We start from the raw sequence: 24,185 nt of genomic DNA on the forward strand, positions 1-24,185 counted from the left end.
ACACGAAGAATGACATCACAACAGCGAACCAGTTCCCGTTGGCTTATTAATTTCTCATGGCATTATCAGGGAGTAGTATTAAAGCCATTGCATAGTATATTTAACATCTGAAAATATAAAATTCAACCTATAGTGTTGGGTTCAGGAAAGTTACACGAACAAAATATAAGTCAAGGCCAGCTGAAAACATAATGAGAAATTTAGGCACTGAAAAAATAATCTTATATAAGAATTACCTAGGATTCATGCTCTAGCCTTTCTATTACTATTATCATTATTATTATTACTATCCAAGCTACAACCCCAATTGGAAAAGCAAGATGCTATAAGCCCAGGGGTTCCAATAGGGAAAAATAGCCCTTTGAGGAAAGGAAATAAGGAAATAAATAACTGAAGAGAACAAACTAACAATAAATCATTCTAGAAAAAGTAATGTCAAAAGAGATATGTCATATATAAACTATTAACAACGTCAAAAATAAATGTCATATATAAACTATAAAAAGACTCATGTCCGCCTGGTCAACAAAAAGGCATTTGCTCCAACTTTGATCTTTTGAAGTTCTACTGATTCATCAACTGACTAAAATAAAATATACCTGTATAAGAACAATTTTTTTCCATGACGTATGTAAAACCGCTTCTTTCCGTGGGATACAGGAGCTGGTAGTTTTCCTGATGCCTCTTCTGCTTATTTATCCACTTCTTCATTTCTGGACACACCCACATGACCTGGAACCCAGTAAAACTTATAACTTCCTTGCCTGCAGAACGACAAATATACAGCCACTCTAAAAAGTTTAAAATTAAAGGGTTCGTAGGATTTAAAAACTGTCAATGCCTGCAACACACTACTTGCATCACTAAAAATGGTAAAATTTTCCTCTTTCATTAATGCTACTTTTTTCAGTAAAACTTAAAACTTCCTTGCCTGCAGAACGACAAATATACAGCCACTCTTAAAAAGTTTAAATCTAAAGGCTTCGTAGGATTTAAAAACTGTCAATGCCTGCAACACACTACTTGCATCACTAAAAATGGTAAAATTTTCCTCTTTCATTAATGCTACTTTTTTCAGTAAAACTTAAAACTTCCTTGCCTGCAGAACGACAAATATACAGCCACTCTTAAAAAGTTTAAATCTAAAGGCTTCGTAGGATTTAAAAACTGTCAATGCCTGCAACACACTACTTGCATCACTAAAAATGGTAAAATTTTCCTCTTTCATTAAAGCTACTTTTTTCAGTAAAACTTAAAACTTCCTTGCCTGCAGAACGATAAATATACAGCCACTCTAAAAAGTTTAAAACTAAAGGGTTCATAGGATTTAAAAACTGTCAATGCCTGCAACACACTACTTGCTTCACTAAAAATGGTCAAATTTCCCTCTTTCATTAATGCAACTTTTTCCAAGAACAGTCAGGATACCATACATCTCTGCTGTTAACCCTTTTACCCCCCAGGCTATTTAGAAATTTCCAAACCCTAACCCCCAGGGGGTTATTTTTTTCCCAAAACATTTTGCAGTAATTATTTTTAAATTGCTCTAAAATCCTTAATTTTTGTCATAGAGAGGTCAGGTTGGTCTCATTTTCTTGGAAAATACCTGAATTTTCTCAAAAAACTATCAATATGAAAAAAAATTTTTATAGCATTTTTTTTGCAAGGACGTACCGGTACGTCCATGGGGGTAAATGGATGGCTTTTGTGAAACGTACCAGTACGTCCTTTGGGGGTAAAAGGGTTAAGATAGAGGATGCTAAAGGGAGTGTACATTTATAGTTCAAATGACAAAATTGGAAGTAATTTGAATTTTTTCTAGCAATACAAACCTGGAAGTCTTTGCTGTGGAGGCTCACCTCTAGGTGGGTGGAAGACAAAAACCAACTGGCTGGCATCTGTCCCGGGACGGCCTCTTGTTTTGTGATACCTTGAGGGATCCTGCACCGTGAGAGAGAGAGAGAGAGAGAGAGAGAGAGAGAGAGAGAGAGAGAGAGAGAGAGAGAGAGAGAGAGAGAGAGAGAATCAATTTCATCAATATTTCTATTTTCCATTCCAAAGGTAAGGCTATGAGTTTTATTTTAAGACATCTTATAAATACCAAATATAAAGGGAGTTACTGTAACATCCCACTAACACATACCATATCAGGTCAACAAATGCATAATGACTGCAAACTAAGGTTAATTAAACAATGCAACAAATAAAAGGAATTACAGGTCCTCTTGTTAAATTTTGGACTAAGGTAGGCTTAACCTGACTTACAGGCCTAAAATTTCCTGATACAAAACTCAAAAAATAGTAAAGTTTCATAGGAAATATTTCAACCATACAAACCGGAGACCTTTAATAAGAGCATGACTTTGGCACAGCTGGAAATGGCCGTTAAGCATTCAATGAGATAAACACGCCAGGCTGTCAGGTCACCTGCCCACCTGATAGTAGAACTACTTTCACTTGGACCTTTGACCTGGGACTTAAAGAGTGGAATAAATACATAAGGCTGGGAGGAACGTAGAGAGTAGAGGTCCCCTTTTCATTTTGTTTCATTTGTTGTTGGCTACCCCCCAAAATTGGGGGGAAGTGCCTTGGTAGATGTATGTATGTATAAAAATCATTGAAGTTTCCACAAGTTTATGCAATATATAATGCCAAAAGAATAAAAGAAGTTATTATTATTATTACTAGCCAAGCTACAACCCTAGTTGGAAAAGCATGATGCTATAAGCCCAAGGGCTCCAACAGGGAAAAATAGCCCAGTACAGAAAGGGAAAAGGAAATGAACTCCAAGAGAAGAAATATCAATCAAAATACAACATTTTAGGATAATTAACATTAAATTAGATCTACCTTATATAAACTATAAAAACTTCATAAAAACAAGAGGAAGAGAAACCACATAGAAAGAACATGCCCGTTAAAGGAGACTTATCCTTAGGGGAGTGGAAATCCCTGCATGACCAATCTGACTGCTTTACTGACCCAGGAAATGTCAATGTACTTTGGTCCTAAAGAGAAGCGAAAGTCATGATTCCTATTCAACAACCTAACTAAAGATGTTAGGCTAGGCCTCCCTTAGGGATTATCATTATTATTATTATTATTACTATTATTACCTGCTAAGCTACAACCCTAGTTGGAAAAGCAAGATGCTATAAGCCCACGGGCTCAAACATGGAAAAATAGCCCAGTAAGAAAATGAAACAAGGAAATAAAATATTTTAAGAACAGTAACATTAGAATAAATGTTTCCTATATATACTATAAAAACTTTAACAGAACAAGTGGAAGTGAAATGAGATAGAATAGTATGCCTGAGTGTACCCTCAAGCAAGAGAACACTTAACCCAAGACAGTGGAAGACCATGATACGACCCTAGTTAGAAAAAGCAAGATGCTATAAGACCAAGGGCTCAAACATGGAAAAATACCCAAGTAAGGAAAAGAAATAAGGAGATAAATCAACTAAAATAAGTAAGGAACAATTGAAATAAGATATACTGTATTAAAAACAGGAACAGCATTAAAATAAATCTTTCTTACATAAACTATAAAAAGAAACTCAAGTCAGCCTGTTCAACATAAAAACGCTGCTAGTTTGAACTTTTGAAGTTCCACCAATTCAACTACCTGATTAGGAATATCATTCCAAAGCTGGAATAAAACTTCTAGAATACTGTGTAATAGTGGATAGCCTTACGAGAATCTAAATTGGTTTTTCCCAAAGTGGGCAGTGGATTGACATAGTGAGCAGTGAGACATAAGCTGTGTCTGAGAACGATAGGGTCGCAATGAGAGCATTCAAGAAATAACTAGTTTACTTTTTCCTTTGTTTTTGCATAATCTTATGTCAAAACATGTACGTTTACAGAATACAATTGTCATTAGATTTATAAAATGCATTGCTCTGTTGCATAGTTTAAAGTATATCAAGGGGGAGGTGTCGCTAGGAGTTCATCTGGAAACCAGGGGGACACCACCCTGAAAAAGTTTGGGAACCACCGATTTCAGTCCTATAGGACTGAGTGACTGAATGTACATACATACATATACAAAGGCCCTTCCCCCAATTTTGGGGGGAAGCCGACATCAAACAAATGAAACAGAAAAGGGGACCTCTCCTCTCTACGTTCCTCCCAGCCTGACAAGGGACTCGACAGAGTTCGGCTGGTACTGCTAGGGGTGCCACAGCCCACCCTCCCCCGTTATCCACCACAGATGAAGCTTCATAACACTTGATTCCCCTACTGCTGCTACCTTCGCATTCATCCAAGGCACCGGAGGAAGCAGCAGGGCCTACAGGAATGTAGTAGCATTATATGATTAACGAGTATGCATAAATTTTCTCCACACTTCCCCTCGTAAAGAGTTTCAGCCCACGATATACTGTTGTGAGAACGATTTAACGAGTGCTTAAACTATTGATAGGGCGCGGATAAGAAGCCAAGCCCTCTCACCAGTCTGAAAGCTTTACTTATGACCTTTCGGTCCAGGACTGGGGAGGGAAGTTAGGTTATAAGACTTAGGTTTGTATAGCTATGAATAATTTCTGTCAATAGGGACTCTCGCTGGTTGGTGGGTTGGCAGTCCCCCTAGAACTGAACTGGTTGGTTCTTCTTTCCTGGAAGTGTCCAACCCCCTGGTCCCATATGGGAGCAAAACAGTGATTCCAGGAAGCTCCTATTTGTCTTTCGTAGGGATGAAATGACTGATAGAACCTGTCTTTTACACAGAAACATGTATTGGCCAAATGAAAAAACCTTTAAATGGGAGATGTCAGTTTTTAATAATTTACCTGTATGATGATTATGGGTTTGCATAGATTCCACCATCCCTCGTTTAGGAATTAGGTGGATGATACCTCTTTAAAGATAAAAGAATGGAGCACTGATATGTAACTTGAAAGCAGTATGGCAGGATGTAAAAACCCACACCATTTATTAATCCTACCGACGATAGTCCAACAGAAAAAACTTACCCGTTACTTTATCAGTACCGGGACTTTCAGACAAGGATATTAACCCTTTTACCCCCAAGGCTATTTGGAAATTCCCAACCCTTGACCCCCAGGGGGTTATTATTTTCCCAGCACATTTTGCAGTATATTTTTTTTAAATTGCTCTAACAGCCTTAATTTTTGTCATAGAGAGGTCAGGTTGGTCTCATTCTCTTGGAAAATGCCTGAAGTTTTTAAAAAAATTATCAAAAATATGAAAAAAAAATTTTTATAGCATTTTTTTGCGAGGACGTACCGGTACATCCATGGGGGTAAAGGGATGGCTTTTGTGAAACGTACCAGTACGTCCTTTGGGGGTAAAAGGGTTAAAACTACAATCCTTAAAACAAGAAATGTTAATACCTGTAAAAATCTACAACAACAGCCGCAGTTTCTAGTCCACTGCAGGACAATGGGATGGAGAAGGTCTCGAATCTGGGGTCATATACTACGGAATGGGACTTCTATGGAGCCTTCTTTTGGCTGTTTGGAGACAGCTATTTGGCACCGAACTGGTTTGCCGACGTCCTTTTCGAGGTAACAACGTCCTTTTTGAGATAGCGACATCCTTCCTGAGGCCAGGCTATTTTGGCACTTGAGATGAAATGAAATGCTGTATCTTTTTTTCTAAATGGGATGGATTTCAATGTGATGCAACATAGAAACCTAATCATGCTATTGCAGAATTTGTCCATCCATCCATATACCAAGGCACTTCCCCCAATTTTGGGGGGTAGCCGACACCAACAATGAAACAAAACAAAAAGGGGACCTCTACTCTCTATGTTCCTTCAGCCTAATCAGGGACTCAACCGAGTTCAGCTGGTACTGCTAGGGTGCCACAAGCCCAACCTCCCACATTTCCACCACAGAATTTGTAAAAGCATATAACATGGTCAAGAAAATGAAAGAGTAATTTTTGGAAGATGAAGCTGGTTAGCTTTTTTACACAAATCCAATGTGTGGTATGCAGATGGGATTAAGATGTCTTCATTGTCATACCAGGTGTATGTTATTATAGCAAGACGACATGGTGGTGTTTTTCCTGTGTTGTATGCCCTATTATCGAATAAGCACAGGACATACTTTAGAATGTTCTGGATGATAAATGAATTATCATCAGATTTACAGCCTTAAGGATTATACTGGGATCATGAACAAACTGCTTTTTTGCCATTAGTCATGTTGAAAGGATGCTTCTTCCATTTAGGCCATAATGTACATGAGTATTTGAAATATCTTAGGCTCTATATTATTATTATTACTTGCTAAGCTACAACCCTAGTTGGAAAAGCAGGATGCTATAAGCCCAGGGGCTCCAACAGGGAAAATAGCCCAGTGAGGAATGGAAACAAGGAAAAAAATATAAACTATACAAACTTTAACAAAACCAGTGGAAGGGAAATTAGATAGTGTGCCCAAGTGTACCTTCAAGCAAGAAAACTCTAACCCAAGACAGTGGAAGACCATGGTACAGAGGCTATGGCACTACCCAAGACTAGAGAACAATGGTTTGATTTTGGAGTGTCGTCCTCCTAGAATAACTGCTTATCATACCTAGTCTCTCTTCTACCCTTACCAAGAGGAATTCTAGTGCTTTAGCCTGATTGCACAAGTTCTTTGTGCTGTTTTTGTACAAGTGATCCAACCATGAGAATGCCTACAAGGCGTATTATGGAAGCCGTTCTAAAGTTTACAATCTCTGGACGACAATTCTTACACCATTGAAGAATGTCTTTCCACTGTCTTCCCAACTCTAGTGCAGGAATGGGGGAAAGTCTGATCATGCGGGAACAACTCCGCAGGCGAAGCAGGGTCAGGATATCATTTAGCAAGAGGAAGTGGTGGCTTAACATCATCCTCATTTGAGGTAGAGTTAAGAATAATAGGGACCAAATGGAACTCCTCTTTAAGTCACTCACTCTTAGATGTCGTAACAAAAGGAACTAGAAAACTTGCATTATAAGCAGATGGAATCAAGGGAGTATGAGATCTAATGGGCGCCAAAGGATAACCTGGGGAATCACCTTAGGAAATGGAGAGAAAGTTTCAGGACATCCCTTCTATCCACATGCAACCGAGACAGCCACATTCCATGTTCGTAGGAACTGGGACATTTCCGTTTCTCTTAGAAGTTGATCTAGGATTGATTGATTGATTCAAAGTTTTCAGGTATCCTGACATCTAAGGTCATTGACACCGATATCATTTGGTTTATATATATAAAAAAAATAAAAGAATATTCAATTAAAACCATATAAGTTTAATGTCATTATAAAAGTTAAATAGTTTTCCGAAGACCTGCTTCTGAAATAAATCTAAAAATGCCACTTGCATAGTAGGACATGTCCAAGAATCTTGGTAAGGATGAACCTGCCACCCTCACCTCGAGTCTCAAACAAATATATATTCCTTAGGTTATTAAAATTGGGGCATTCGGTCAACAAATGCCTCACTGTTAGAGGTACCAAACAGTCGTCACAATATGGTTGGTGTTGGCCCTTCAGCAGAAACTCGTGTCAACAGAGTGTGACCAATACGGAGACGACAAAGAGACGTCTCCCATTTTCGGGGCATCATGTCATACCTCCAAGGAGATATGACATTTGTTACTTCTCTCATTTTATTCCCATCTAGACTATCCCAGTGCTGTTGCCATTTATTACAAACCAATTTCTTGATGTCAGGTAAGAAATCATTACAGGGAATGGGATACCTTCTTGGCAGCAACTCGGATGCAGCCTTCTTAGCCAGCAAATCTGCCTTCTCATTCCCACACACACCTACATGTGCTGGAACCCAACAAAATTGAACTGTTATACCTCTCCGTCCAATAATAAAAAGCCATTCTAAATTCTATAAAACTAGAGGGTTATTAAAATTAAAAACTTCTATAGCTTGAAGGACACTCCTTGCATCACTAAAAATGGTAAAATTACCCTCCTTCTCCAACGCTATTTTCTCAATAGCAGTTAATATGCCATACAGTTCGGCAGTAAATATGGAAGCTGTTAGAGGAAGTGCACCTCTACAATTAAAACCATTACTATGTACTCCAAATCCAACGCCAGCACCAGATTTGGAGCCATCAGTATAGATAAAAGTTAATCCTCTATGTTCTGCAACATGTTCCATAAATAGAGACCTGGATTCTAAGTCACTCATATTCTTCTTAACTCCAATAAAGTATTTACAAAAAGATACCTCTGGTAATTTCCATGGAGGCATTGATGATACCTTAAATGGAAGTACCTTACTTCTAATTATATCCAAACTGTTTAATAATCGTTTCACCCAAAAGCCATAAGGTTGAGGAGATTTTGGGTGCAACTCAAAGTATGATGCGTGTCTTACAAGGCTTGCAGTCTGAAAGGCTAGAGAGTTAGGGAGTCTTTGCAATCTAAACCAATACCGAAGAATGGAAGACATTCGGTAAAGGTCTAGAGGTAACTCTCCAGCATCAACAAAGAGACTTGGGATAGGGGAGGTTTTAAAAGCTCCTGTAGACAATCTAATACCTGCATGATGTATCGAGTCTAATATTTTAAACCGGCTTGGGGTGGCTGAAGAATATATTTCACATCTATAACTAATTTTGGAAAAAATCAAGGACTTGTATAATTTCAAAATAGCGCCTCGTATAATTTCAAAATATTATTGCGGTCTGCCCCAAAAATAAATGGAACACTGCCTTTACTTATATAAAAAATAAAACACATTTACACTACTTACCAGGAGATATTGAAATTCTGATGAACTGCAAACTGTTACAGCACTCAAATTCAAAGCTGTCCATATTCAAGGCCATATAATTTGGCTCTCCTCAAATCTAGCCAAAGTTCTGTGGATAAAAAGGAATACATAAATCTATGCTCATGTATAAAGTAAAGTCCAAAATCAAATAAGGTAAAAAAATAATAATACAAAACGAGTCCAGTAAATAGACACTACACAGGTTAGAAAATATTACAAAACACTTTACACGTTTATAATGATTACGAAAACAATTAGGAAAACTCGCACATTTTCAAGTAATTTGCTTTTTTCTTTACAAACCTGAGTATTATAATAGGAGTGTATTATAGTAGGAAACATTTCCAAGAATCTTGGCAAGGATGAACCTGCCACCCTCACCTCGAGCCTCAAACAAATATCTATTCCTTAAGTTGTTATAATTGGGGCATTCGGTCAACAAATGCCTCACTGTTAGAGGTACTAAACAGTCGTCACAATACGGTTGGTGTTGGCCCTTCAGCAGAAACTCGTGTGTCAACAGTGTGTGACCAATACGTAGACGACAAAGAGACGTCTCCCATTTTCATGAATCATATTATACCTCGAAGGAGATATGACATTTGTTACACCTCTCATTTTATTCCCATCTAGTCTATCCCATTGCTGTTGCCATTTATTGTAAACCAATTTCTTGATGTCAGGTAAGAAATCATTACAGGGAATGGGATACCTTCTTGGCAGCAACTCGGATGCAGCCTTCTTAGCCAGTGAATCTGCCTTCTCATTCCCAGACACACCTACATTGTAAGGGCTTTTGTTTGAAAGGTCTAACTTTAATTCTTTCATTTACAATATCGATGTGAAAAGGCACATCAGCATCCTGGAAAGTAAGGATAATTATTGACGTCCCGGGAATCTTGTGCACTTTCCACACTGTTAACGGGTACATGGCTAGTATTTCTTCTATAAATTCTGACAGATCATTATTGAAGACTACTTCCCTTCCGTAACTAAAGTTTAGGTGGGGTTTGACATCTAACATATGCTCATCACTGCTTGTCTTAAGGTTAGACAGTATTACTGATTGCGTGTATGATTTTGCATGGATTAGGAAGCTATTTTTCCCAAAGCGAGATATATCACCTGGTGCAATGGTTCCTGCCTTTTTCTGAGTTTGTTAATTTTAAAATAATTCCCATTACTCCCTTTAAGATCGGCAACAAGCCACACTGGTGGTTTTGGCTTTCTCTGGGGGAGCATAGTTAAATCGATATCTTTCTCAAAACAGTCAGCAGGTCTATATATATCTAAATTGTTTGGTATCTTATGACATAGGGCACCCATGACATTTAAATTATTAATTTTGATATTATTGATGTTACATATTGCATTGAATGCTTCTTCATGATTATTACAAGTTATCCATGAATGCCATTTTTCATTTTCAAGTTTCATTCTAATTTCTTTTATCACTCCATAGCATCTAAATGCTTTATATATCATATCATAATCAGTATTTATTGGAATTTGGGTAACATGAAGGATTCAAAGTTTCCCTTTATTACCCAATTAAATTGGTTTTAAAACATTGGTAGAGGGGTCCTTTTTTGTTCCTAGGTCGTCAACAGAATTTTCCTCAATTGAATTAGCAGAGGTCGTCAACAGTGCCCGGGGAAAGTCAGCGTATCCAGGGGATGGGGGTTCGTTACTTAAAGAATCCATTAGACGAGAGAGAGAGAGAAAAGGGTAAGTTTGATGTACCTGCTCGAGAATATTAGGCCACCACACGTCAGAAAGGAAATTTGCACTCTCCACTATCGGCACAATGAGATTATACTTCCCATATGGTCCACTCCATACCCTACCCGAAGGATAGCATCAAAACAGATATAGAGGCACACGTGTATACTGAACTCGCCTGTTAGGACTGAGACTAAGAAATCATGGAATCATCCTCCCCATAACTGCAATGACGGGCTTCCGGCCAAAAGCCGAGAGTCCTACGCCAAGCATTGGATCCCCCTGGATTGCGAAGACCCAACACTTGAGAATAGTTCCGCCAAAAAGGTCCAAACCATCTTCGGGATGGCTGAGATCATCCAATACTCTCACATATAGCTCTGAATGTAAATACCTCCCAACCACTACACCTTCTCCACTTCATCAAAGCAGGGCAGCAATAGCAAATATATAACCATCCGTGCCAGCAGCTATAATGGATGTAGAAACATCCAAGCCAAAAGAAAAAGAAAAATCAATAAATACATATATACATATATATATAAGGGAAATTTTTATCGTGGAGTTGGTAAAGCAAAATTAAAGTTTATAAAATTAGGAGAAGGTCGAATTAATATTGAAAGAAAAAGATGATTGGGAAATTTAGATTCGAACTGGGGGAGCAATTTCCCCAAGTTCAAGAGCCCTCTTGCCCATCAAGTGTGCCGTGCTGAAGCTCAATGACTTCATCAGGGCATGCTCTCATTAAGAGGGCTCCTGGTTTTAGATTAAATAGCAAATGAATTCCAGGAAGTTTCAATAAAATAATAGCACATTCAAAATCAGAAGATTTTTAAAGACAAATACCCAATTTTCTTACAAATAAAATGGTAACAATAAATTTTGACAATTAGTATCCCTTTCCAGTAATAAGGGTGAAGACACCCAAGGGTAACCAATACATAGAAGTTTGTGAACAGACCAATTATAAATGCTTCACATTTAGACAAATCATAGATTTGGAACAATCTTTTGTAATGAGTGTGAAGTAGCATAACTTCATACTTGCCGGTCTTAAGACCACACTAGATAACCCATAACTTTAAATTGAATGAAGGCAATGAGTTTACATAAATTAAAAGACAACTGAACTCTAAATGCGGTGCTTAAGAAAAAAAAAAATTATCAAGCCAATGTCTATTTAAAATTCCACATAGGGTGATAAGAAAATTTCTACCATATTTGTTAACTGGGTAAAGATGCTTAAATTCTTCCTGATGCAAATGTCAGCATAATCTTGAAATTTTCAAATTCACTTCAAATCTTGAGAGTCGGATCAACTTGAATAAGACGTACTGTATTGCTGACCGTGAAGAATTATCTGTAGAAATAAATGAAGTATTAAAAACATTGACCTTTTTTGTTCATTCAACATCAAATTCACTTATTACTAAGCTAAGCAAAAAAACCAGATTTTACTACAACATTTAAAGACATGAGAATAAATACTAAAAAAATCTAAATATATCTACAAATGAATAATTACATACATACATACACTAAGGCACTTCCTCCCATCTTGGGGGGTAGCCGACATCAAACAAATGAAACATAAAAGGGGACATCTCCTCTCTATGCTCCTCCCAGCCTGACATGGGACTCAATCGAGTTTGGCTGGTACTGCTAGGGTGGCACAGCCCACCCTCCCACACAATGAATAATTAGTAATTAAAAATTGAAAAACAATGGCAGTTACAATTTCATTAAACTGAAAGACGAAAAAGGCCAAATTGGAAAAAAAAAAAAATACATTCAATGGAGCCTTTGTAGGATGACGGCCAGATCCGTTTTCATTCATAGAAAATGGGAATATTATAAAGTGGGGTGGACTGTGGCCGTCATTCTAAAATAGAGTTCGAAAACTGGAATATTCTGAACTGTGGCCGTCGTTCTAAAAACGATTTTGGCGGGAGAAGCTAACTTAAAAAACCCACCTAACCTATGCTAAAAGCCGTATCCTTACCCAGGGGGGCTTCGCCCCCCCGGACCCCCCTTTACCTACTACGGGAGCGAGAAGATTCGTGGCCGGAGTAAGAACTCGTGCCACAAATTTTCAGGTAATTTAGGGTTTTCGGCAAAAAACATAAAAGTGTGCGTTTAAGCACATATTTAAGATCCGTAGACCATTTCCAAACGTTTTTATTCTATACAAGATAACAGTCGGAGCGATAAGCAAATTAGGACGCTTGGCCGTAGCGCTACAAACTACCCCATTCAATACTTGACGACTTTCAACAAAACACCTCGACAGGATTGCAATTGGATATATAGAATCTAGCCCATATGAAGTACAGAGAGGCAAGACAGCAGGGTGGGAGAAAGAAAGCTGAAGTAGAAGAGCCTAGAGTCCGACGGCAAAAAAAAGACAAACTAAATTAGGGCACAGCAGCTTTCAAAAGGAAGTAAAATGAAGGGACTCGATAGTTGATGCTGAAATTTATTAATAAAACTACAGTTCACCCTTTTACCCCCAGGCTATTTGGAAATTTCCAACCCTTAACCCCCAAGGGGTTATTTTTTTCCCAGCACATTTTGCAGTATATATTTTTTTAAATGGCTCTAACAGCCTTAATTTTTGTCATAGAGAGGTCAGGTTGGTTTCATTCTCTTGGAAAATGCCAGAATTTTCTCAAAAAATTTTCAAAAATAGGAAAAAAATATTTTTATAGCATTTTTTTGCAAGGACGTACCGGTACGTCCATGGGGGTAAAGGTATGGCTTTTGTGAAACATACCAGTACATCCTTTGGGGGTAAAAGGGTTAAGCAAATCATCTCTCATTCTATTATCTGTGACTATATACTGGCTGCTGGAAGATGCCCAGTGCAGTATCATAAAATACTTCTCACTAAACCACCAATGAAATTTCATTGGGCTTGTTGAATTATCTCCAAGTTCTTATCCAGCCATGTACGTATTGTGCACAGAAGTAGCAAATGGATGATGCCTCAAATAGTCACTTCAAAACAATGCTGTCAACACTTGCAGTACTGTACTTCAGTACTAAACAATGCTGTCAAAACTTGCAGTACTTCAGTACTGTTTGTTACCTATGCACTGCAGTAAAGGTTACAGTACTATACAGTCTGAGTACCTTTAGCCACACTTTGCTTTGTCCAAACCTGATGAAAATTCACATGTTCAGCAATTGGCATTTAGTAAATCCATTAATAACCAACATGAAAACACAAAATGACAGACTAGGTTAGGTTATGAGAAAATGGGTTTGTGTCGACTGAAGGCAGAAATTTCAGAACACGACTGAATTATGACAATGTTTACACCTCCAAGAACCACTCGGTTTAACTTCCTTTCTTACAATTACGTTTTACACCATCAATTGCTGTAATTGTGTCATTATTTGTACCCGATCTAACTACTTCGAGGATATGAAAGTGCCGTAACGGCGCCCTTCACGGCCTGCACAAAGTGGCATAGTTGGACCTCACGGGCAGGAACACCTGAAAAAGAAAGAGAGAAAAGAAATTAGTTCCAGCTAGCTTAGGTTAACGGGAGAGTGAGACACATCTACACTCTACTGAGCCAAAATAAAAAGTGACCGAGTCACCAGTGCTGGTGGGAGGAGTGGGTGAACACACCCCTGCTAACTACCGGTTTACTAAAACCCTAGTCAACTTCAGTTTCGCCTAGTTTTCAGCTCCACCGATATAACAATGCTAGGTTGAAGAGCGGAAAGTTTGTATCTTGTGTCGGGACAACTTATGTTCATATTAAAAAAAACTTCCTAGAAAAACATCTACAGCTAAAAACAAGTCACTGAAAATGACAAATTCATAGATAATTTGTATTTTTCCCTAACTAATACAGACCTGGAGTTATTTATATGGATTATCTTTCAGCATAGCTGGAAGGTAGCCATTAGATTTCAACTGCGAGGTGGCAAACCTGCTTACCCACTCGAGGGTGGCTGGGGGGAACTACAGAAACTCCAGTTGACATAGATGAGAACCTCTGGGGTAAAGGAACACGTTCCTTCAGACATGAAGAAAGGTCCGGACTAATAGGTACGTTAGCGTGCCTATTAAGAGAGAGCGGAAGAGGACCAAGACGCAAGACCTCCTGTAGCTTCTCCTTTGATGGGGAACCCGTCAACCCTAAGGAGGGCCACAGCAAACGAACAGCGTCATATGAGAGGGACTCCCCCGTGGAGGGCTCCCTCACTGCCTCTCTAGGGTCGACAATATGAGGAGACACCAAACGAGGTTATCCCAGCGTTACCAGGGCGCCACTCATACTCAACTTCTTCCCCTTCCAGGCTGACCCCGAAGGGGAAGAATCCCTTTTAAACTACTACTTACGCATACCAAACCTCACCCACTGGGAGGGCAACCACTCCCGACACACTACAAGGGGATTCCTTCGAACACGAGCGACTTCGGTACAAAGGACAGTGTATGCAGTGTGTGTGAGGATCGGTCTCCTCCGAGGACATGAACGTGCCGCAACGGCGCCCGTCACGCCCTGGACAAAGTGGCGTGGTTGGACCTCACAGGCAGACTCACCTGAAACAGAAAAAGAGAAAAGAAATTTGTTCCAGTCAGTTTAGGTTAACAAGCAATGACGTAGGGATCACCATGTACCGTAGATCGTACTCTGAAATGAAAAATAATAAATATTTCTTTAAAATAACTTTAATAAATTAAAAAACAAAATGGTGGTAGCTAGAATACAATTAGGAAATTAAATTTTTCTGGATTAAGTTCTGAAAAGAAAATGTAAAAAAAAATAATTATAAGGTTTCCTGAAAAAGATAAAAAATTCTACAAGCAAAAATTACATATAAAGATGACTCTGATGACGACAAAGACTTAGACGAACTCAATGACGATGACTTTGACAACTATGACTTCTATATGAAGATAACATCAACTCTGATAACTTCAACGACGACCTTGTTTGTAGTATGCATTTGGAAATCCATCCATAAGAGCTAGTTGTTACACCTTGAGTCGAACCACATGGTCCTATAAAGTGGGAGGAATAAATGTGGTTGAGGAATGAAGTTAGTGTTTGTGAAACACTAGCATTCCACGAAGGCAAACCTCTTCCTTCCCACTAGGTGATATTGAAACATCCCACCCGGAGATATTTTTCTCCTTTTGTTCCTACTCTAACCCTCCACTAGAGTAGGAGACTCATCTTCTTGCAAGCACAGATAGTGGAGTTTGTGTGCTAAAACCACACATCTTCTGGCAGGTCACATCATAGCGGCAATTGTTGTGCTTGAATCAAGACATCTTCTAGCAGATCACATGATAGTTTGAATTTTTCTAGTCAAGACTAGGAGATTCCAGGACCTCCTAAGTATGCAGTGCATTAAAGTATACCATATCGGAACAAATGATCATTTACAAAATAATGCTTTCATTTCTATCATTTTGTAGATAATACTCTGAAAGAAAAAATAGTAAATTAACTACAGTATAACACAATTATGAAGAACATTTTCTTCCGAATAAAGTCCTCCGAAATCATACTAAAAAATACCAGCATTATAGAACAGGCTAATATATAAATCAGCCTTCAACACAATATTTGGGTTAAAACTCCCTATTCTTTATTTTATAGATAGCCCTTTTCTTAAAACCTTCCAAGAGCTCTGGAACACTAATTGCAAGATTCTGCAATGTCTTCTGGGAGAGTTTATCGCAGGTACTCCTAATACCTCACGGTAGATCTGCAACCGGTTAATCCCTTGCATGATAACCTTAGGTCAGGGTTCCATTACGTTCGTTTCTCACGTTCCTCAGGAGTCTTGTCCTTCCTGGCGAGGATTCCCGACCTAAATCCCAAGGTTAAAAAGAGTGGGAACAGGGAGTAGCTTACAGGCGTTTCCCGATGTTCTGAATGGAGTAAGTTGAGTGATGGCGAAAACCTTCATAAAATATCCTTTCCAACATGCGATGATGCTGGGATCACCATGTACAGTAGATCGTACTCTGAAATGAGAAGTATCACATATTTCTTATATAAAGTTTAATAAATTAAAAAAAACAAGTGGTGGTAGCTAAAAAAATTAGGAAGATTCAATTTTTCCGGATTAAGTTCTGAAAAAAAAATGTAAAAAAAAAATTATAAGATTTCCTGAAAAAGATATAAATTCTTCATGCAAAAATTACATATGAAGACGACTCTGATAATAACGACGAAGACTTAGACGAACTCAATGACGATGACTTTGACGAATGCAATACTAAGACTTCAATATGAAGATAACATCAACTTCGATAACTTCAACGACGACCTTGTTTGTAGTATGCATTTTGAAATCCATCCATAAGAGCTAGTTGTTACACCTTGAGTCAAACCACATGGTCCTATAAAATGGGAGGAATAAATGTGGTTGAGGAATGAAGTTGGTGTTTGTAAAACACTAGCATTCCACGAAGGCAAACCTCTTCCTTCCCACTAGGTGATATTGAAACATCCCACCCGGAGATATTTTTCTCCTTTTGTTCCTACTCTAACCCTCCACTAGAGTAGGAGACTCATCTTCTTGCAAGCACAGATAGTGGAGTTTGTGTGCTAAAACCACACATCTTCTGGCAGGTCACATCATAGCGGCATTTATGCGCTTGAATCAGACATCTTCTAGCAGATCACATTATAGTTTACACTTTTCTAGTCATGACTGAGATTCCAGGACCTCCTAAGTATGCAGTGCATTCAAGTATACCATATCGGAACAAATGATCATTTACAAAATAATGCTTTCATTTCTATCATTTTGTAGATAATACTCTGAAAGAAAAAATAGTAAATTAACTACAGTATAACACAATTATGAAGAACATTTTCTTCCGAATAAAGTCCTCCGAAATCATACTAAAAAATACCAGCATTATAGAACAGGCTAATATATAAATCAGCCTTCAACACAATATTTGGGTTAAAACTCCCTATTCTTTATTTTATAGATAGCCCTTATATTAAAACCTTTTAAGAGCTTTGGAACACTAATTGCAAGATTCTGCAATGTCTTCTGGGAGAGTTTATCGCTGGTACTCCTAATACCTCACGGTACGTCTGCAACCGGTTAATCCCTTGCATGATAACCTTAGGTCACACCCTTAACGTTCGTTTCTCACGTTCCTCAGGAGTCTTGTCCTTCCTGGCGAGGATTCACGACCTAAATCCCAGGGTTAAAAAGAGTGGGAACGGGGAGTAGCTTACAGGCGTTTCCCGATGTTCCGAATGGAATAAGTCGAGTGATGGCGAAAAACTTTTAGAAAATATCCTTTCCAACATGCGATGATGCTGGGGTGATCATGTACAGTAGATCGTAGTCTGAAATGAGAAGTAACACATATTTCTTATATAAAGTATAGAGTTTAATAAATTAAAAAAACAAGTGGTGGTAGCTAAAAAAATTAGGAAGATTCAATTTTTCCGGATTAAGTTCTGAAAAAAAATGTAAAAAAAAAAATATAAGATTTCCTGAAAAAGATATAAATTCTAAATGCAAAAATTACATATGAAGACGACTCTGATGACGACGAAGACTCAGACGAACTCAATGACGAAGACTTTGACGAATGCTTCAATATGAAGATAACATTAACTCTGATAACTTCAACGACGACCTTGTTCGTAGTATGCATTTTGAAATCCATCCATAAGAGCTAGATGTTACACCTTGAGTCAAACCACATGGTCTTATAAAATGGGAGGAATAAATGTGGTTGAGGAATGAAGTTGGTGTTTGTGAAACACTAGCATTCCACGAAGGCAAACCTCTTCCTTCCCACTAGGTGATATTGAAATATCCCACCCGGAGATATTTTTCTCCTTTTGTTCCTACTCTAACCCTCCACTAGAGTAGGAGACTCATCTTCTTGCAAGCACAGATAGTGGAGTTTGTGTGCTAAAACCACACATCTTCTGGCAGATCACATCATAGCGGCAATTGTGCTTGAATCAGACATCATCTAGCAGATCACATGATAAGTTTACATTTTTCTAGTCATGACTGGGAGATTCCAGGACCTCCTAAGTATGCAGTGCAAAATATTTGGGTTAAAACTCCCTATTCTTTATATTACAGATAGCCCTATCTTAAAACCTTTTAAGACCTTTGGAACACTAAATTGCAAGATTCTGCAATGTCTTCTGGGAGAGTTTATCGCAGGTACTCCTAATACCTCACGGTAGGTCTGCAACCGGTTAATCCCTTGTATGATAATCTTAGGTCAGGGTTCCATTACGTTCGTTTCTCACGTTCCTCAGGAGTCTTGTCCTTCAGGCCGAGGATTCCCGACCTAAATCCCAAGGTTAAAAAGAGTGGGAACAGGGAGTAGCTTACAGGCGTTTCCCGATGTTCCGAATGGAATAAGTTGAGTGATGGGGAATACCTTCATAAAATATCCTTTCCAACATGCGATGATGCTGGGATCACCATGTACAGTAGATCCTATTCTGAAATGAGAAGTAACACATATTTCTTATATAAAGTTTAATAAATTAGAAAAACATGTGGTGGTAGCTAAAACAATTAGGAAGATTAACGTTTCCGGATTAAGTTCTGAAAAAAAAGGTAAAAAAAAAATTTATAAGATTTCCTGAAAAAGATATAAATTCTTCATGCAAAAATTACATATGAAGACGACTCTGATAATAACGACGAAGACTTAGACGAACTCAATGACGATGACTTTGACGAATGCAATACTAAGACTTCAATATGAAGATAACATCAACTTCGATAACTTCAACGACGACAACTTCAACAACGACCTTGTTTGTAGTATGCATTTTGAAATCCATCCATAAGAACTAGTTGTTACACCTTGAGTCAAACCACATGGTTCTATAAAGTGGGAGGATTAAATGTGGTTGAGGAATGAAGTTGGTGTTTGTAAAACACTAGCATTCCACGAAGGCAAACCTCTTCCTTCCCACTAGGTGATATTGAAATATCCCACCCGGAGATATTTTTCTCCTTTTGTTCCTACTCTAACCCTCCACTAGAGTAGGAGACTCTTCTTGCAAGCACAGATAGTGGAGTTTGTGTGCTAAAACCACACATCTTCTGGCAGGTCACATCATAGCGGCAATTGTTTGCTTAAATCAGACATCATCTAGCAGATCACATGATAAGTTTACATTTTTCTAGTCAAGACTAGGAGATTCCAGGACCTCCTAAGTATACAGTGCATTAAAGTATACCATATCGGAACAAATGATCATTTACAAAATTATGCTTTCATTTCTATCATTTTGTAGATAATACTCTGAAAGAAAAAATAGTAAATTAACTACAGTATAACACAATTATGAAGAACATTTTCTTCCGAATAAAGTCCTCCGAAATCATACTAAAAAATACCAGCATTATAGAACAGGCTAATATATAAATCAGCTTTCAACACAATATTTGGGTTAAAACTCCCTATTCTTTATTTTATAGATAGCCCTTTTCTTAAAACCTTCCAAGAGCTCTGGAACACTAATTGCAAGATTCTGCAATGTCTTCTGGGAGAGTTTATCGCAGGTACTCCTAATACCTCACGGTACTTCTGCAACCGGTTAATCCCTTGCATGATAACCTTAGGTCAGGGTTCCATTACGTTCGTTTCTCACGTTCCTCAGGAGTCTTGTCCTTCCTGGCGAGGATTCACGACCTAAATCCCAAGGTTAAAAAGAGTGGGAACGGGGAGTAGCTTACAGGCGTTTCCAGATGTTCCGAATGGAATAAGTTGAGTGATGGCGAAAACCTTCATAAAATATCCTTTCCAACATGCAATGATGCTGGGATCACCATGTACAGTAGATCCTATTCTGAAATGAGAAGTAACACATATTTCTTATATAAAGTTTAATAAATTAAAAATACAAGTGATGGTAGCTAAAACACAATTAAGATTCAATTTTTAAGGGTTAAGTTCTGAAAAAAAAAAAAAATGTAAAAAAAAAATAAGATTTCCTGAAAAAGATATAAATTCTAAATGCAAAAATCAAATATGAAGACGACTCTGATGATAACAACGAAGACTTCAACGACAACTAAGACTTCGAATATAACAACATCAATGACTATCTTGTTTGTAGTATGCATTTTGAAATTCCTCCACCCAGAAGAGAAACTTGATGCACCTTTAGTCAAACCACATGGTTCTATAAAGTGGGAGGAATAAATGTGGTTGAGGAATGAAGTTGGTGTTTGTAAAACACTAGCATTCCACGAAGGCAAACCTCTTCCTTCCCACTAGGTGATATTGAAATATCCCACCCGGAGATATTTTTCTCCTTTGTTCCTACTCTAACCCTCCACTAGAGTAGGAGACTCATCTTCTTGCAAGCACAGATAGTGGAGTTTGTGTGCTAAAACCACACATCATCTGGCAGATCACATCATAGCGGCAATTGTGCGCCTAAATCAGACATCTTCTAGCAGATCACATGATAAGTTTACATTTTTCTAGTCATGACTGGGAGATTCCAGGACCTCCTAAGAATGCAGTGCAAAATATTTGGGTTAAAACTCCCTATTCTTTATTTTATAGATAGCCCTTATCTTAAAACCTTTTAAGAGCTTTGGAACACTAATTGCAAGATTCTGCAATGTCTTCTGGGAGAGTTTATCGCAGGTACTCCTAATACCTCACGGTAGGTCTGCAACTGGTTAATCACTTGCATGATGACCTTAGGTCACACCGTGACAGGGTTCACATTACGTTCGTTTCTCACGTTCCTCAGGAGTCTTGTCCTTCCTGGCGAGGATTCTCGACCTAAATCCCAGGGTTAAAAAGAGTGGGAACGGGGAGTAGCTTACAGGCGTTTCCCGATGTTCCGAATGGAATAAGTTGAGTGATGGTGAAAACCTATTAGAAAATATCCTTTCCAACATGTGATGATGCTGGGATCACCATGTACAGTAGATCGTACTCTGAAATGAGAAGTAACACATATTTCTTATATAAAGTTTAATAAATTAAAAAAACAAGTGGTGGTAGCTAAAACAATTAGATAGATGAATTTTTTCCGGATTAAGTTCTGAAAAAAATGTAAAAAAAAAAATTATAAGATTTCCTGAAAAAGATATAAAATTCTACATGCAAAAATTACATATGAAGACGACTCTGATGATAACGACGAAGACTTAGACGAACTCAATGACGATGACTTTGACGAATGCAATACTAAGACTTCAATATGAAGATAACATCAACTTCGATAACTTCAACGACGACAACTTCAACAACGACCTTGTTTGTAGTATGCATTTTGAAATCCATCCATAAGAGCTAGTTGTTACACCTTGAGTCAAACCACATGGTCCTATAAAACGGGAGGAATAAATGTGGTTGAGGAATGAAGTTGGTGTTTGTAAAACACTAGCATTCCACGAAGGCAAACCTCTTCCTTCCCACTAGGTGATATTGAAACATCCCACCCGGAGATATTTTTCTCCTTTTGTTCCTACTCCACTAGAGTAGGAGACTCATCTTCTTGCAAGCACAGATAGTGGAGTTTGTGTGCTAAAACCACACATCTTCTGGCAGGTCACATCATAGCGGCAATTGTTGTGCTTGAATCAAGACGACATCTAGCAGATCACATGATAGTTTGAATTTTTCTAGTCAAGACTAGGAGATTCCAGGACCTCCTAAGTATACAGTGCATTAAAGTATACCATATCGGAACAAATGATAATTTACAAAATAAAGCTTTCATTTCTATCATTTTGTAGATAATACTCTGAAAGAAAAAATAGTAAATTAACTACAGTATAACACAATTATGAAGAACATTTTCTTCCGAATAAAGTCCTCCGAAATCATACTAAAAAATACCAGCATTATAGAACAGGCTAATATATAAATCAGCCTTCAACACAATATTTGGGTTAAAACTCCCTATTCTTTATTTTATAGATAGCCCTTTTCTTAAAACCTTCCAAGAGCTCTGGAACACTAATTGCAAGATTCTGCAATGTCTTCTGGGAGAGTTTATCGCAGGTACTCCTAATACCTCACGGTGCGTCTGCAACCGGTTAATCCCTTGCATGATAACCTTAGGTCAGGGTTCCATTATGTTCGTTTCTCAGGTTCCTCAGGAGTCTTGTCCTTCAGGCCGAGGATTCTCGACCTAAATCCCAAGGTTAAAAAGAGTGGGAACGGGGAGTAGCTTACAGGCGTTTCCCGATGTTCCGAATGGAATAAGTTGAGTGATGGCGAAAACCTTCATAAAACATGCAATGATGCTGGGATCACCATGTACAGTAGATCATAGTCTGAAATGAGAAGTAACACATATTTCTTATATAAAGTTTAATAAATTAGAAAAACATGTGGTGGTAGCTAAAACACAATTAAGATTCAATTTTTACGGATTAAGTTCTGAAAAAAAAATGTAAAATAAAAAATAAGATTTCCTGAAAAAGATATAAATTCTTCATGCAAAAATTACATATGAAGACGACTCTGATAATAACGACGAAGACTTCGACGAACTCAATGACGATGACTTTGACGAATGCAATACTAAGACTTCAATATGAAGATGACATCAACTTCGATAACTTCAACGACGACCTTGTTTGTAGTATGCATTTTGAAATCCATCCATAAGAGCTAGTTGTTACACCTTGAGTCAAACCACATGGTCCTATAAAATGGGGGGAATAAATGTGGTTGAGGAATGATGTTGGCGTTTGTAAAACACTAGCATTCCACGAAGGCAAACCTCTTCCTTCCCACTAAGGTCATATCGAAATATCCCTGCCAGAGATATTTTTCTCCTTTTGTTCCTACTCTAACCCTCCACTAGAGTAGGAGACTCTTCTTGCAAGCACAGATAGTGGAGTTTGTGTGCTAAAACCACACATCTTCTGGCAGGTCACAAAGACAATTATGGGCGGCCCCAGTACGATACCAGGGTTTTAAGGGTGGGGGAGTGTCACAAACGAGAGATTTACAGCAACAATAAGTCAGAAATGCAAAATAAGAACAAGATAACCAGTTGGAAAAATACATGGATCAAGTAAGTGGCTGAACATAGGCCAACTATGATTATTTTAACACATTTGAGATTTGTAAAAGGGTACAGAACCTAACAAACCCACCTAACCTAACTTAGTAGTTCCCAGTTGGCAACCCCTAGCTGGGGTCAAGCCCCCGGACCCCCTTACCAGGTCACAAACTAAAGCGGAATGACAATTCACAAATAAATCCTTACCTTAAGTTTGGGAGGTCAAAGGCTGTGGGTCTTCCGTTGACAAAGGAAGAACTGTCACTGATCCTGTCGTAAACGTAGATGGGTGGGGGTACAGTTTGGCGGCTTGAAGCAGGGAATTAGACCTCTGATGCTGCTGGAAAAATAAGCACACTTTAGTTTACTAAATATTGAAAAAAAGAAACTGAACATTAAAATACGTATAATAATTTTTACCTGGCAGATAAAGACACGAGATAAATATTGAATAAAATTTTCTTTTTGAATTCCGCCATGGAGAACGTAACTCTTGATATCCCGCCACAGTCTCTTAAATGAAAACAATGGACTTAAAGAGTAAAAAACATACTTCACATTTAAATCGACCGATACGTAAGGTATCCCTTTTACCCCCAAAGGACGTACTGGTACGTTTCACAAAAGCCATCCCTTTACCCCCATGGACGTACCGGTACGTCCTAGCAAATAAATGGTATAAAATT

At 38.2% G+C, this 24,185-nt stretch overlaps 1 long non-coding RNA gene across 2 annotated transcripts; it reads right to left on the reverse strand.

Moving 5' to 3' along the window:
- Positions 1-604: 604 nt before the first annotated feature.
- Positions 605-23,947, reverse strand: LOC137636464 (uncharacterized). Of its 2 annotated transcripts, none has more exons than XR_011043109.1 (4): positions 23,707-23,947; positions 8,729-8,837; positions 1,833-1,941; positions 605-732 (listed from the first exon to the last, which is right to left on the reverse strand). It is a non-coding gene; the product is annotated as an uncharacterized lncRNA (long non-coding RNA). The 2 variants fall into 2 exon arrangements; XR_011043108.1 differs by lacking the exon at positions 23,707-23,947 and adding an exon at positions 11,688-11,824.
- Positions 23,948-24,185: the final 238 nt, after the last annotated feature.

The sequence above is a fragment of the Palaemon carinicauda genome, unplaced genomic scaffold (genome assembly GCF_036898095.1).
Source record: "Palaemon carinicauda isolate YSFRI2023 unplaced genomic scaffold, ASM3689809v2 scaffold305, whole genome shotgun sequence".
Taxonomy (NCBI): Eukaryota; Metazoa; Arthropoda; class Malacostraca; order Decapoda; family Palaemonidae; genus Palaemon; species Palaemon carinicauda.